This window comes from Triturus cristatus, chromosome 4_1 (genome assembly GCF_964204655.1).
Source record: "Triturus cristatus chromosome 4_1, aTriCri1.1, whole genome shotgun sequence".
Classification (NCBI taxonomy): Eukaryota; Metazoa; Chordata; class Amphibia; order Caudata; family Salamandridae; genus Triturus; species Triturus cristatus.
The window spans coordinates 1,045,296,510-1,045,313,114 of NC_140585.1; the positions used below are offsets into that span (position 1 = coordinate 1,045,296,510).

Below are 16,605 nucleotides of genomic sequence, written 5' to 3' on the forward strand. Positions count from 1 at the left end.
TTAAAACGTATGGAAGCACACGGAGAATTCATGTTGGAATATTTAAAAGCAGGTATTATTCCCACTGGTCTCCGTGTCCGTAACATCCCAGGGCTATTCGTTCACCACAAACCATTTCTAGAAAAGTGGAGTATGATAGCCAATAGGTGTTCAAGAGATTTAATGATATTGATAATCGAAACAGCCAAAGAACTTGCTGCTTCAGTCAAAACGGAGTTAGATGAACTAGAAGAAAAAATCAAAAGAATTAACAGCGTAGATGAGGCCAAGAAAAAACTAGAGGATTCTAATAAAGAGCTTGAATCCTTCGCCAGCTATCTAAATAAACGTAAAAGTGATAAGTTCATGAAAGATAAGAGATTTTATTCTCTAGAGAACACCTATCCTTATCTGGGAGAACACTTCTATAAACAAAATCATTATTTAGATGAAAATAGATCAAAACAACAACGAGTAACGACTTTTTCCGATACTTCAGAATCAGAAAATGAAGGCAGTGCTACATATTATGAACCTGAAGAGAATTATAACTCTTTTGCAGCAAAACATAATACACCACAGACTTTTTTAGCCAATCGAGGGTCGCGCAGAGGCCGTTCGAGAGTAAGATTTCAGTCCCAGAACAGAGGCAATTATCAACCCCAACATCTCCAACATCACCAACGGCAGGATGCTCAATATTTGTTGGAAACACGCAACAGACAATATTGGAAACAGGGGATATAATCCCCATATTCAATTTGTCTTCCCATAATTTAGACAGACATAGTGTTAATGTGTTATCCAAAGGACTATCTTATGTACCTCATGCCCATGCTAATAAGTTTGAATTGCATCAAGATATTATTTCATTTTTTCGTAAAATAAGATTGAAAAAATATTTTGAAAATGATATTGATACTAATTCTGATTATGCTATTATCAGATCATTAGCTCTCCCTTCTACTTTTTGTCCTTCCCTTGAACAATTAGGACCTGAAGTAGCAACATTTGAGTTAGTTGTCTTACAGAGGTTAGAATAAGCTCTGCCTTTTATTCCTAAACCACTACATAATCTCGAGAGAGATGAGTTTTTAGCATTGCATTCTTTAGCTCAGAATAAGGATTTAATTGTAAAAAGCTGCGATAAAGGAGGTGGAATTGTAGTCATTAATACTCATGATTATGAGCATAAAATGGCTACTATGCTGAGTGATACTAATTTTTATTCTAGGATATTGTCTAATCCCTCTGGCACTATTTCCAAAAAGATTCAAACTTTAACTCTTCATGCTTTATTAGCAGGTGAAATCACTAATAAAGAATATGATTTTTTAAATTTTAATAAAAATAAAACAGCATGTATTTATGGGTTGCCAAAAATACATAAAAACATTAAGGATCCTCCTTATAGGCCAATAGTTTCTACGATAGGTACAATTACTGAACCATTATCTAAATTCATTGATTTCCATTTGCGTCCCTATATTCCTAAAATTACATCCTATATTAAGGATACTAGGGAAATGATCAATAAAGTAGAAAATATTAGATTTAACCCTTATAGAGACATTTTAGTGACCCTAGATATAGAGTCTCTATATAGTAACATCCCGTTAGATGGAGCAATGAAAGCTACAAATTGGTTCATAGAAAAGTTTGCTATACCTTGCCCTAAAACATTCATTCTTGCTTGTCTGGATATAGTGCTAACTGAGAATATCTTCGAATTTGGTGATAGCCTATTTCGACAAGTGAAAGGCGTTAGCATGGGTGCATCGGTTGCACCATCAATAGCTAATGTCTATATGGCGGCCTTTGAATCCAAATTCATATATAATGAAATTGCACCATTCTTTGAGTCTATTTCCGTTTGGTCCAGATATATAGATGATATCTTTTTTATCTGGACCGACGGTGAAGACTCTCTTTCTGAATTTTTGGAATGGCTTAATGCTGTAGATAGAAACTTGAGATTCAAAGCCCAAAAAAGTACTGAAAAAGTAGAATTTTTGGATATTACTATAAAACACACACAAGGCAAATTAGAAGTAGATCTCTTTATAAAACCAACGGCAAGGAATACTTTATTACATTTTAATAGTTTTCATCCGCGTAGTCAGAAACAGAGTATTCCGTTTTCCCAATTTGAGAGTACGAAGAAATTGCACCAATCTAAAGGATTTCGATAGACAAGCAATAGCTATGAGAAAGAAATTTTTAGACAGAGGATATCCCCACCGGCTGGTAAGGGATTCCTACAAACGGGCAAGGTTTTACGATCGGGACCATCTGTTGAGATCTAAAGATAGTAATGAAAATACGCAGCTTGTTTGCATTACTAGACACTCAACCTTAGACTCTAAAGTAAAACAAATCATTAATGCCAATTGGCATATTTTAAATAGTAACCCTGAACGTCAAAAATTAGCAAAACCTCTATTTGCCCATAGACGTAACAAGAACATCAAGGATCTTATTGTTCACTCGAGGTTTGATAAAAAGACACTTAGGCCAGCGTTCATTCAAAAATCTATCGATAGCAACAGACCTATTAAAGGAACAGTCAAATGTTCGTCATGTAAATCATGTGATTCTATTCTGGATGGAGAAACCTTTGTTCACAATGGTTTCACCATACAAGCAACGGAGATGTGGAACTGTAGAACTCAAAATATTGTTTATTTCATTCTCTGTCCATGTAATCTTGGATACGTTGGAGAAACGTCCAGAGCTATTCATACCAGAATTACTGAACATCGCTCGGCTATAAGGACTGCTAAACTCATAGCACCTCTAGTTAAGCACTTCATTGATATGAATCACAAGCCTGAAGACCTCCAATGGAGAATTCTGGAAAAAATCAGAACCCCGAATAATAAGGGTGGCGACAAAATACGCAGAAAACGTGAAGTTTTCTGGATTTTTTCCCTCAATACCTTTAAGAAAGGTTTGAATAATGAGATACCTTGGGAGAATGCCATCATTTGACCATTTATAGACCTATTCTTCAGTTGGGATTACTGATTATTTAGTATCTTCTTATCGAATATATTCTTGTTCGATAATGAGTTATCTATTTGATATATATTTTTTGGTTATTTCTTCAACTTGCTTGATGCAATAATTGGCCCCATTTTGCATTATTCAAATTATTTAGGTATAATTCCTTGTTCCATTCTAAGAAAAATCATTACACAGTTCTTTAAAACGGGATAAATAAAACTTGTTACAAGTTCCTAACCTTTATATTGTGCCTAAGACCAAATAAAGTTAATTGAAATATCGGACTACCTAGGAGAATTGTCCTCCTTCTATGTTTTTGGTTTCTATCCGATTACTGGATGGTCATTTCCGGTATAAATTGTTGAACATCTAAAGTTATAGTCCCCTTTCTATTTTTATTTTCAATCGGGTGTTTATGTATAACCTTTTTAATGTGGGTATTTTCGTTATGGCTTTATAAGAAAATAGGGACACGTAGCCCGCTCTTTTGGTTGCATTTACATATGCATTTCTAAAGATTAAAAAATATTTACACGCTATTGAGACACATCATGTACTTTTCACGTGATCTTATAACGAGATTTTGAAGTAGGTCATGTGATTCGTCACATGACATTCCATAGAGTATTTAGCTACTTGGCTAGTTTGGATACCTTGTTATCCCGCTTCCCGTTGTGTGCGCTAGACGCCAGAGGCCATTTTTTAGCCCGACAACTACAGAACCAGGTAATTCGTAACACTCAAATAGTGTTTTTTCTACATAACTTGGTGGCAGAAATAGTAGTTGGAATTAAGGTATTTGCCCCTGAGATTCTTAATTAATTTTTTGTTCCAGATAAACTGTTTTTAATTATGCACACCTGAAGTTATACAAGATCGTCACAACAACGTATATCCCTACAACTGCGCTTTTTGAGGTAGTCCTAATTTATATTACCCCTATTTTTGATCGGTTTAGATAAACAATGGTTATTTATCGTAGTTTCATGATAACTCCTTTTTCTTTAGAACCTCTGCCTTTATCAATTCGAATCATTAGCGAAAGAGGATATTTTCTATACATTGAATATCTTGGAGCTCCGATTAGCGATTCCTCTTCAATACAACAGGTAGTCTTATTACGTTATTCTTAGACTACGAATGTGCTCAGTTCTAACTGTAATATGATTATTCTTAAAGAATACGTTGTCCCCTTTTCTAAGGTTTTTAACAAATGCGCAATATAATAAGGTCACATCCAGAAGAAAGACGTGAACTAAACCTCTGCCGAAGTAAGTCTTTCCACTGTAATACATACCATTACTTAGTTCCGCATATTTAATGTGGAATGAGTCTAAAATAATAGTTAAACAGCATAGATACACATCAGCGTATCAAAATAAGAAGCTGATTATATTAATCTTGCATTTTCAGCAACTATCCTAAGTGGGAAGAAAATATCTGAATTGCAGTTTTCCTTTTATAGATCAATCAATTAAACTTGAAGTAAGTTTACTTCAGTATATTCCCTATTTGGTCTCTTTATCTTTTTCCACTGTTGTTCTAGTCTTTCTTTAATGGCTTTTTTTAGTCTTCCTCTAAAATGTTTATTAATTTAAGTGGATCGTTTTTTTGGAAAATTGTGTACCTTGTTCCATTTAGCTTATCTTTCTATCGTGGCCTTGTTTCTTCTTCCTTTTTTTTTTTTTTTTCCCCTATCTTTTATCTTGCTTAGATTAAATTTAAGTCAGTAGGGTTTGCAGTTGTATGTAGATTAATTCAAATGAACATTCAATATTACAGACGTTATATCATGAACTGAATAGAGCTGTCTATATAGGGAAATTGTTTTGTAATAATTTCTTGGATTTGTTTGCAATATAGAAAATAAATCACACAAAGAATGTTGATAAAAAATATAAATAATATATTGTTATTTATGATTGTTTATATGTTCTTTTATTACTTTAGATACTTTTGTGGCTACTCCTGATGAAGGCGTTGTTTACGCCGAAACGCGCGTCGACCATTCAGAAGCTGCCACTTTTATGTTTATGTTATATTGATTTTTATTATTGTCGAATCATCACTTTTTAATTGAATATTGCATGTAATGTGTTATATGATTCTTTTCTTCATAAAAAGAATAATGAGAAAATTAATCATTTATTTTTTATAATATTGTCTAGAACAAATTCTTTTTTCCCTATAAAGTATTACGATAGATTTTCCTCACATATTATACAATGATTGCCTAGGAATTTATCTCACTACACTAAAATTACCCTGTCCTAGGAATTGAACTATTTGCTGTTCAGGGGGTCCTTGTTTTTACCTTTTGTCAAACTCTATATGTGCCTTTTAGTGTTTATAAGTTTCTGTCTTTATCTCTGCCTCTGTTCCTCTTTGTCTATCTGTCTCAGTTTCTAGCTTTGTGTATGTGCCTCTGTTTCTGTATATCTCTTTGCTTCTTAATCTCCTTTTCTATATGTGTGTACGTCTGTTTTCCTGTACCTAGGTCTAGCTCTGTGTATTTCTGTCTATATGTCTATAACTCTATTTGTAAGCAAGCGCCATTTTAGATTAAGGGAATCAGGTAACGGAAAGCGAAAGAAATCTATCCAAAATCACACGTTTTCAGTCCAGTCAGAAAGTATGACTCAGCCCCAACGAGTCCTTGTTTTGTAGCTAAGCAGATACAGTCAATTATTTCAGTAAGCCTGACGCGACATTAGAAAAAGAGAAGTATAGTGCAATTAGGCACGCATTGTTTACCTTGTAACCGCGTAAATATTTGCCGTGCAGTGTTCATTTTCTTTACCTTGTAACCGCCTTCATTTATTTTACTTTGTAACCGCGTAAAGATTAGCCACGCATTCCTCCCAATTAAGCAACAAACTGTACTGCAGCCGTAAAGCCACAAGTAAAGTGATCGCAAAACTGAAAGCAAAGCCACAAGTAAAGTGATCGCAAAACTGAAAGCAAAGCCACAAGTAAAGCGATCGCGAAACCGAAAGCAACCACTTTTGTAAGCAGAGATAGCCGCCAACGATGCGCGCGCGCCTCAGACGGCCATATGCTTTCAATTATTGTGCCCGTGCCTGGGCACGATAATTGAAACCAGATAGGCTTTAGTGCGCGTAACAGACACCAATAGGCCATGGGCGGAGCGATGCGCCCGCCTTTGGCCTATTGCGTGCTCCGTATAAAAAATACAGCCGCTAAAAGCCCAATAATAGAAGACAAAACAAAAAAAAACGCACAAGCGTGTACGATTCCAGGGTCCATTTCTGAATCCCAGACAAAAGGACTCTCGCTGCGCGAGCACTGCTACGCAGTGCAATGCTAGGCACGAGACATGTACTTAGAGGCTCGGGTTCTTCATGGTTTTTACATTTTCCTTTTTAGGTCTCGCCTGACCCAGCGCATGCGCTGGTCTTGCGAGACTTATTGAGAGGGCTCCAAAAAGTGCTACCAGGCCAGCCTAGAGCTACAGTGCATGTGCGCGGGCGCGCTTTACAGCGAATACTTTCACTTTCGCGGCCACAGGGCTGCTTTGATGTTTGATCTTGATAGCGATTGCGATCCCTTTCGCGGCCGCTTTGCATAGCCAATAGGTCTCGCTTTTGGGGCCTTATAAGTATTTAGTTATGCAACTTTTGCATGGCTAAACACTAATAATGTCCCAAAGGCGAGACCTATTGGCTATGCCAATGCTTGTTAAGATAACAATGGGTTTGTGGAAACGGACATTCACACTAACTCCTGTAGCATTGTTCTTTCCCCAAGTGTTCTTCCTTCAAACTCCTACCACATGATGTACCTACCAACATCATGACCCCAACCTAAGTCACTTCCTACAAAGACAGCATTCTACCATTGTCCATTCATTAAGAAGCCATTATGTCGTAATTAACTTTGCTTAGACGCTTTCTTTCGAAGTTAACTTCTTTATTCATGTACAGCTCTTCAATACGTGGTGCTCCTCTTATCAGCCAGCGGCAACTGCCAAAGCTGCTGGGTTCTGATGGAAGCACCATGAAAAATAATAGCTCAAAGTTCTAAACGCTATACCAGAAGTGTAAAACATAATACAATATCACAGCATATATCCCTTCCTTCAAACGCAAAAGAAAAGCAAATTGAATACATCTTTAAACTTTGGCATAAGATGAAACCAAACATGTAAACATATAAAGGTTGAGAGCATAAATTAAACTTAAGATGTTAATAGAAGATCATATACACTATAAATGAAAAACTGAATCTATAAAAAATATATTGAAAAGATTTGAAATCTCTTAAGCACTTTTGATAATAGAACTCAAAAGGCATTAAGAACCTGCAAGTTACAGAAAGTATGAAGTAAAAGTATTACTCAACCACAAAAAAGTAACTAGGAGGCATCTTAACTCTTAGGGTCTCTGAGAACATGGGATATCCATTACATTTCACCCAAAACTTGGTTACTTCCTAAATTATTACTTCCCGGTCCTACAACTCTTATTCCACCATTAAGATGTGACCCGCCCAACAACTGGCGATCCTGCACTAACTGTAACCACTAAACGCATCTCCATCCTCTCTCCTCTTTGGTGACTTTTCAGCAGAACAATATTTTACCACCCTTCAGAATTTCCATCTCTCTCCATTAGTCAACACTACATGCCAAGGAGGTACTGCCATGATTTGAAAAGGGTCACATATCTTGCTCGATCCATGATACGCCCCAACCTTACTTTGACAGAATCATCCCGCTTGACTCTTAGTTTATCCTTAATCTCACCAGACTTGCAGGGAAAATCTATCTCACTCCTTGTAGGAAAGTGGCTCTGTATATACTGTTCTCAAATAGGTACAGTGTGTACAGAGTCCACAGCCCCCAGAGGTTTGGCAGAGGCTAAAGTTAGATATAACCTTACTCTCTAAAGTGGTAGCTTGGTCGAGCAGTAAGGCAGTATCAGAGAACAGTGTAAAGCATTTGTTGTACACACTCAGTCAGCAAATGGTCTCACACACTCAATAACTGAACTCTAGGCCAATGGTTTGTATATAAAAATATATGTTTTATTTTAGAACCAACAATAGGTATCAATATATACTTTCTCAGAATGAGATGCTTTAGTTAAATACTTTGCAAAAGGCAATTGACTTGGAATGCAATAGTTACAGTTTGTTGCAATCGGCAACACAATTTCAAACAATAATACATTGAGTTCAATGGGAATTTTAAGTTATATGCAATTGATTACTTTTAGGATTACTTTTCTAACTCCAGGACTGGATCCTAGATTCAGTCCTGGGACAGTTCTTGGAAACAAGTGAGTAAATATGTTTTAGTTACTGTTGTGATTTTTAAGCACTATTTTGCTATTTTAAAAGTTGACAAACTTTTTTCAATCAAATTACCAATGTTATCCTATAGGAGGAAATTCACTTTGCAGGTAAGTGGGGTTATGGTTACTCTTTCTAGGTCAGTGTTGGATCCTGGATCCAGCACTAGTGGACCACCTGTAAGCAGTTGAGAAACTGCGTTTAAGTTATACAGGCGATTGTTAACGAATATTTATAAGTTTTCAAAATCGACAGAAGAAATTTCACAGAAAAAAAGTCAATGGTTTCCTATGGAAGAAAATTCAAGTAACGGGTAAAGTATGTTCTCGTTACTTTTGTAATCCAGTGCTGGGCTCCTAGGCTCAGTATTGGGGCATCTATCTAAAACAGGTAGGTAATTACGATTTTACAGTTGGTACGATTTTTAAAGAATATTTGTAGTTTTCAAAAATCGACACTTAGAAGAAAATTCACAGAAAAACAGTCAATGGTTTCCTCTGGAAGAAAATTGAGTTAGTGGCAAGTACGGTTCTAAGTACTTTTCAGGGTCAGTGCTGGGCACCAAGATCCAGCACTGGGATCTCTCCTAATAGCAGGTGAGTATTTCCGTTTTCGTTACTCGGTTGATTTTAGGTGAATATTTTAAAGTTTAGAAACTCAACACTTAGAATAAATTTCTAGAGAAACCTGTCAATGTTACCCTATGGAAGAAAAGTGAGTTATAGGCTTTTGGGTAAGTACTCGACTGGCAGAGTTAAGGTTTTGGGCACAGACTCAGGGTTCTCCCAGGGTCAGGTAAGTGCAGTTGTTACACCCTCAGCGGCACAGGGGCAGCCGGGTGCAGAGTGAGTTAGGCCCAATGTTATTCTATGGAAGGCAGGGGGCTCTTGATTAGTGGCTGCTGACTAGCAGGCCACGCGGCTGTGGGAGCTGGGCTCCTGGTCACTTGCTCAGGGCAAATGGGGAAGTAGGTAGGAGTAGAAGTTGCACTGCCAGGGCCACTCGGGCGGCTGGGTGCAGGGTTGCTTTTGAGCCTTCGGGCGCTCAATGGATTGCAATGGAAAAGCTCAAGGACGAACAAAGGCTGCAAGCTCGGGGACAAAGATTCTTCAGGTGTGACCACCACTTCGAGAGGTAAGTTGGGTAGTTGGAGGATAGGTAGGTACCCAGGAGTCGGGCACAGGGGGCCGCAGGGCGCCGGGTTGCCTTTTGGTGTCGGGAAATCTTATCCTCTGTTGATCGTGGTTGGGCGGGGTCCCTGGTTCTGAGGCTTCAGGCGTCATCAGGAGCGTCGAGGTGGTTCCTTGGGTGCCGGATTCGGGGTCACAGTCGCCGGGGAGACGTCCTCGGGGTCTTTGTCCACTCCAGCACAGGCCAGGCTTGGCAGGTGCAGAGTGTGCAGGGTTCGCGGTTCCTGGCTGATGCCAGAGGTTAGTTACTTGCTTTGAGCAGAGCCACTGCTCGTGGGAGTTCCAGATGCTCAGAGTCACAAGGTAGCCAGGTCCTCCGGGGTTTGTGAGGTTGCTGGCCACAGGAGGTGCCGGGATTTAGCAGGAGCAGGTTCGAGGGTCGACAGGCCGGTAGGGCTGGGGCCAAAGCAGTTGGTGTCTTCCTCTTCTTAGCAGCTGCACGGCAGGTCTTCTTTCTTCTTGATCTTCTTTGCTGTTTCAGAATCTGGAATCTGAGGAAGGAAGGTTCAGGGTGTCCCAAAATACTAAATTTAGGGGCGTTACAGGTAGGTAAAGGGCAGGGACCACTAGGTCCCCGTCCTGGGGTGGGTACACCCCCTATGCTGCCTCTCTCCTGTGGGAGGGGGGCAGTAGCCTAGTCCTGATAGGGTAGGGCTCCCCATCTTCAAGATGGCGAGAGCCCGGAGATGTGCTTCACCTTGCCTCCCCCACCTGAGGGGTGGGGTTGGCAGGCTGGCACATCCTCTGTCCTTATTTGGGGTTTCCGGACAAAGCTTCCCGCCAAAGTGGGGGGTTGCTGGGGCCTGGGGAAGCTCACAGAGGCAGCATGCCTTTGAAGCTTCCCCCTGCCCATCCTGGGGGAGGAGATTTAGCACCTTGCCCAGGATGTGCATTGTTGCAGGCCCAGGAGAGCGGATGGCTCTCTACCCAGGGGTCCAGCAACATGTCTGCTGTGTGGCAGCCTAGGCAGCCCCTCAGACCAGATGTGGATTGTAGGTTAGGTTCAGGGGGCATCTCTAAGATGCCCTCTGTCGTGCAGTGTACATTAAATCCGGCACTGGCATCAGTGCGGGTTTAATGTGCTGAGAAGTTTGATACCAAACTTCTCAGTCTTCAGTGGAGCCATCATGGTGCTGTGGAGTTCGTGTTTGACGAGCTCCCAGCACCATATACTCTTAAATGGCAGCACTGCACTTACAGTGCCCAGGAATTGACCTGGGTACTGTAGGGGCAGAGGGCTCATGCTCCTGTGCCCACACCGCTGGCATAGCGCACCCAGCTAGAGGGGTGGCTGATGTATGCCAGGGCAGTGTAGGTTGTGAGCATGGCACACAGGGATGTGTGCCATGTCGACTCTGTTTTGTCCTGTACCCTGACACTCAGCCTGCAAGGGCAGTGTGTTTGTGTTAGGGTACAGGGCCTCTAAGGGTGGCACAATAAGTGCTGCAGCCGTTAGAGGCCTTCCCTGGTCACAAGGCCCTGGGTACGTAGGGTACCATTTACCAGGGACTGACATGTGGCCAGGGTTTCGCAATTTGGGTTTTAGGGAAGAAACATAGGCCCTGGGCACCTGATTGGTAGGAGTCCTGGGCCCACTCAGTCAAAGTACATTCAGCAATTCAGCAAAAAGTGGGGGCATACCATGCAAGAAAGATGGCACTTTCTCACACTCCTAACTCTCTCAACTTTTCCAACAACAACTTCCCTTATTCAAAATGGTATCAATTTGGTGTTAGCTTTCCTCCCACTCATGGCACAAAAGGAAAGGGCACCACACTGGTGGTAGCACTCTCCGTGGTGCAATATGCCAACACCAAATACAAAATGACCTCCTCTACTTCCAGGTTATTGACCAGAAGCAATTGCACCTTTAACCATGCGGTTGGCTCTCTCCACAATCACATTGGCTTGGGGATTGTAAAGTGCAGTGCATGAGTGTTTAAATCCACAGAAACTCAAAAAAATCTCATCTCATCAGACGTCAACTGAGTTCCATTGTCGGTTATAAGAAAGGCGGGGTAGCCTTCTTCTCTGAAAATCGCACACAAAGACCGTATTGTGACTTTCATAGTGATCTCAGGAAGCAATTGCACGATCAACCACCGGGAGTGAACATTCATTAAAACAATACCAAACCTTGTTATGATCACACCTGCCACAGGACCAATAAAGTCCAGGCACACACTATGCCACACCTGACCAGGATCGTGAATACTACTCGATAGAACTTGAGCACCGATTCTTAATTTCTTCTCGCACTCACTGCATTCAACACATCTTTCAACCTATTCTACCACATCACTATCCACACCTGGCCACCAAAACTCATATCTCAACCTCTTTTCTGTTACCGTTGGCCCCAGTTGCACTTCATGTGCTAAATCAAACAATCTAACAATCTCCTGCTAATCCCAGGGGGAGGAACAATTTTGTAACAATGCAGAATAACTGTTACTGTTGACAATTCATCTAAGATTTTAGTGAAGGGCCTCAATCCATTGGGTAAGTGCTTTCTCTTCGATCATCATTATGTATCAGATTTAGAACTGCTTCAACACCAAATCAATCTCCAGGGCACATGACTATTCCGGTTTGCCAACTGCTCCCCAACTCCACTGTACAACATCCTCCACACTGGCCACTGCCCCACCCTTGCACATTTAGTCACCCCTACCTCACCCACACTCTTACAATCCATGGGTAACCATGGCAAGCAATCTGCTTATGCATTCCGTCAACCAGGTATATACTCAACAATTAAGTTGTATTCTTGCAACCTATGAGTCAAACGTGCAAGTCTTGCAGACCATTTTCCTACTTCACCTGGAGACAAAATCTTCAACAGTGGCTTCTGGTCGGTGCAAAGAAAAACCTTGTGTTCCAATCAAGCTGCTGCCAAAGTCTCTTTCTCTATAACAGAGTAATGACTCTCAACAACAGTCAAAAAGCGTGACGCAAAAGCTAGTTTCTTCCGAAGATCCCACATTATGCACTAGCATCCACTGTTACAATGGTGTTTTCATGGACATCAAAAGGTATGAGAATACTCGCACCACAAATTTCTTCCTTTTTAGTTTCAAAACACTTTTGCGGATCAGTTTCCCCAAACAAAACTTGCACATTTCCTCATGAGAAATTTCCCAAATACTCTGTTATACTGGCAAAGTTCTTTACAAATTGACCAGTAATACTCAATTAGACTAAGAAAAGATTGTAATTGGCCCTTATTGAGGGGGCACTGGTGCTAATCTTATTGATGCAAGTAAACCTTCTTTTGGTTTCACTCCAAGTGATAAAGTGTGTCCTAAATATTCGACCTCTGTGACTAGGAAAGCCCATTTTTCTCTGCATAGCGTTAACCCAAACTCTGCCAGTCTGGCTAATGTCTCTTTCAAAACTTTGCTGCGATTGCTTACACCATCTCAAAAACCAAAATATCACATTGGAAACAGGCCCCTGAATACTTTAGTCACCATCCTCTGGAAGACCCTTGCCATGGATGACAGCCCAAATGGCATCCTTGTGAACTGAAGTGCCCTTCACCGTAATAAAAGCCGTCAAGGGTTTAGAAGAATTAAGCAATCGAATTTGGTGGTACACATGCTGCAGGTCCAATTTGGAAAAGTACTTTTCTCCTTGCAACAAGACTAGGTTGTTATCTGAAACAATGCTCTGGTTAAGGTTCCTTAAGTCTATGCAAAAACGCAATTTGCGGTCAGCTTTCTCAGTGATAACCACTAGAGAGATCCAAGCAGATGTTTCAACAGGTTCTATTATTTCATTGCCCAACATTTTCTTCACTTCATCTCTTACCATTATCGGAACCCTCCTAACCATGTGCTGGATTGGAATGGCTCCTTGTTTAACTTTTTTTTTTTTTAGTATGCACATACCCTTTTAAGTACCCTACCTCCTCTCTGAGCACTTCCTTAGCACCTTCTAGTATAACTTCCACTCTTAACTCATCTATCACTATTACTTGTACTGCTGCATGAGGATCAATTTTCATATGGAGGTCATACTGCTGGTTCTTATCCAATATGGGTGGTCCCGACACAGCCCCATAGACTTTGCCTTTAACAAGCCTGTTTTTGAAACGAATGTCTGTAATAAATATACCCTAAAATATCTATTTGTTCACTTTTGATATTATCCAGGATTTACATTTTTTGGTAACAATCACTCCTTCTGGAACAAACCTTTGAGTAAAATAGTATATCATGAACCAGAAGCCACCATCAACTCCACTTTCTTGTAGCTAATGATGAATTCTACCTTGGGTCTATTCCTCTACCTGTCCTCACTGTCTGACTCCCCAGCATACAAAACTCCTTCCATGCATATGTTAACCACGTCTAATGTACCAACAAAGAGCACTCTATCTGGCCTCTGATTATTGTCTGCACTTGATATTTCCTCTAACAACACTGCTACTTTGCCTTTACTAACCTCCCTACACATGCTGGTGAAATACCCTTTGCGGCCACTCCTTCCCAATAGCCCAACAATTTTTTGAGTCTGAGGTATGGTAGATACTCCCACACTTGCTACACATCCAGTTCCTGGATCTGTTAGCAGAGTTTTAATTTCCAGGAAAATTCTTTCTTCCCTTTGTGTTACATTTTTACTTTACAGTGTCTACGATCCATTTCCTTCATACAGTACTCTGACTCTTCTACTATTTTTTCAATCTCAAGTGCATCCTTCAGTGTCGGACCTTTGGTGGCCCCCAAACGCTCCTGTGTTTTTCTAATTCTACATTGAACGATCAACTGATCTCTTATCATTTCTTTAGCCACTACGTCAAACCTTCACGTAAGTGAAAATTCACGTAGCCTAGTGATGAATTTATATATGGATTCTCCAGCCCTCTATGGTGGAGTATAAACTTATACCTTCTCATTACTACATTGGTCTCGTTTGTAAATAGTTTCTAATTTTCTCCAAGCTTCTCCATACACATCCTCTGTAGGTTGACCCAGATTCTCCATTGCAACAGGAAGGTACTTAAATATATGTTGACCTTCTTTTCCCAGGGTGGTAGGTAGAATCGCTCTTTTCCTGCTTGAACTGAATTCTAATGCATCAAGTGTCTCCAAATAATTATCAAACACCTGCACCCATTGATAGGATGGGAGCCCTGGTTCAGATTTAAAAAAACTTGGAAGTGGAGAAATGACTGTGACATCCATTCTTTAGGTCACCTTTTTTTTTTTTTAATTGACATGTTTTTATTAGGGTTTTGCATGCATTGCATTACAAGTAACAATCACCATTATAAGCATAAATTATTGTACCATAACATACCATAACATCATGGACCTTTAAGAAAGTTATAGTGTGTGTATACTGTAGTCCGTTAGCTGCTGAGATCTCCTGTGGTGTCCCGAGAGACTTGTCTTCCCAGTGGTCGGCTCTATCTGGCCCCCATGCATATCGTCCTGGTCGTGCCTACACCTTCCGTCTCGATCGGGGTCAGCCTCACCTCCCCACCTTGGTCTGAGCTGCGATCCCATCCTACACGGATTCCCTATCATGTCATGTAACTAGAACAACGGTGTGTAAACCGCTAACTGGGGCTATTGCCGCCTACGGGGCGGCTTGGGAAGGGCCCTGGGGTAGGGGGGGCCTCGAAACTGGGTAGAGTAGGGGAGGGAAGCAGGTAGTGAGGGAAGTATCGGGGGGGGGCGGGAGGGGGGGGGGAAAGAGTGCGGGGTCGGCAGACGAGAAATTCCCGTGGTAGATTATGTATGGACTGGTGGTAAGTGTATGTGGTGTGCTCCGGGGATCCCTGGGGGGGGGGGGGGTGGCGGGCCCACCACTCGGCACGAAGCGGGGGACCGGGTTCATACTTGCCCTCATGTCTAGGTATGTTACCTACCTTATGGGCCGCCCGTATCCCCCGCCGATCCGAGGCGGTCGGGGGAGGCCGCCGGGGCGTGGGGGGTGGATTGTGTCATGTCTGGGGTTTCCCCCGTCGCGCCTGTTTGCTTAAAAAGGATGAGGAGCTGTGCCCACTCCATCGATATCGGGCGTTTGTGGGCGCCCTTTGCCTCCTCCTCTCGCAGCAGCTCCTCCTCTGCTGCTCCCCACTTGAGCACCGCGCCCACCCATGCCGGACCGGATGGCCCCTCCGGGGCCCTCCAATGCATCGCGATGTTTCTCTTCGCGAGGAGAAGGGCCAAGGAAATGAACTTCTCGGGTACCTTCGCGGAAAGGAGAGAGGCCATGGACGGGGATGTCCGGGTCGGGTGCGTGTGTCCTGGTGGGGAGGGTCGGCTGGGCCGTGTGCTTGGGGCTGCAGGTACCAGGTTTCGGTGGTGCGGGGGCACGTAGGGCCATACTACGAGGCCGGGTCCAACAGAAGCGATGCGCCCAAACTGGTTGCCATGGTGTAGCTTTAGTTCGTAAGCGCGGGGGTGGTGAATCTGGTGGCTGCCAACTCCCGCTCTGGCGAGTGCCCGTAAATCATTGATGTCTATAAGTGTCCTGCCCGGTGTCGGGCTCAGTGGTTATTCTGTTCCACGTGGTCTGCCGGGCCGTTCGTGCTCGTTTTGTCGCCGACCCGATCCGCGGGTCCCTCGTCAGATGAGTGTGTCCGCGGTCTCGGGGGTCACCACGGGGGGTGTCATCGAGCCCTCTCGCGATCCTGGCGTTGCGCTCTTTTCGTCTTCCGAGCTAAAGATGCGAGGGCCTCCTTCCGAGTCCGAGCCTCTGTCCTGGACACTCAGAGTGGCCACCGCCTGGAGTGCCTTCCGACGCTCCGCGATTATCTGTGCGAGGTCCGGAGAGCTGGCGGTGGTAGTTCTAGTCTGCCTGCTAAGCGGCGTGGAGGACGCCCTCCGGGTCCGGCGACCCGGGTTTCATTTTCGGGCGAGGGCCGGGGCCATCCCCGGGGTGTCATGTATGCTGTTCCGCCCAGGCCGCCACTTCTCCCGGGTCCGTGAAGAAGTGTGTCTCGCCTCCATAGATGATCTTGAGGCGGGCCGGGAAAAGGAGCGCATATTGTATGTTCTTCAAGCGCAGGGTACGCTTCACTGCCAGGAAGGTGGCCCGTTGCTGCTGGACAGCACGGGAATAGTCCGGAAACAGCATAACTTGTTTGTCTTCCAGCTGC

General features: G+C 42.5%; 1 protein-coding gene across 1 annotated transcript in view; it reads right to left on the reverse strand.

Moving 5' to 3' along the window:
• Positions 1 to 16,605, reverse strand: part of DNAJC2 (DnaJ heat shock protein family (Hsp40) member C2) — a 316,362-nt gene that overhangs the window by 290,354 nt on the left and 9,403 nt on the right. The window lies entirely within an intron of this gene.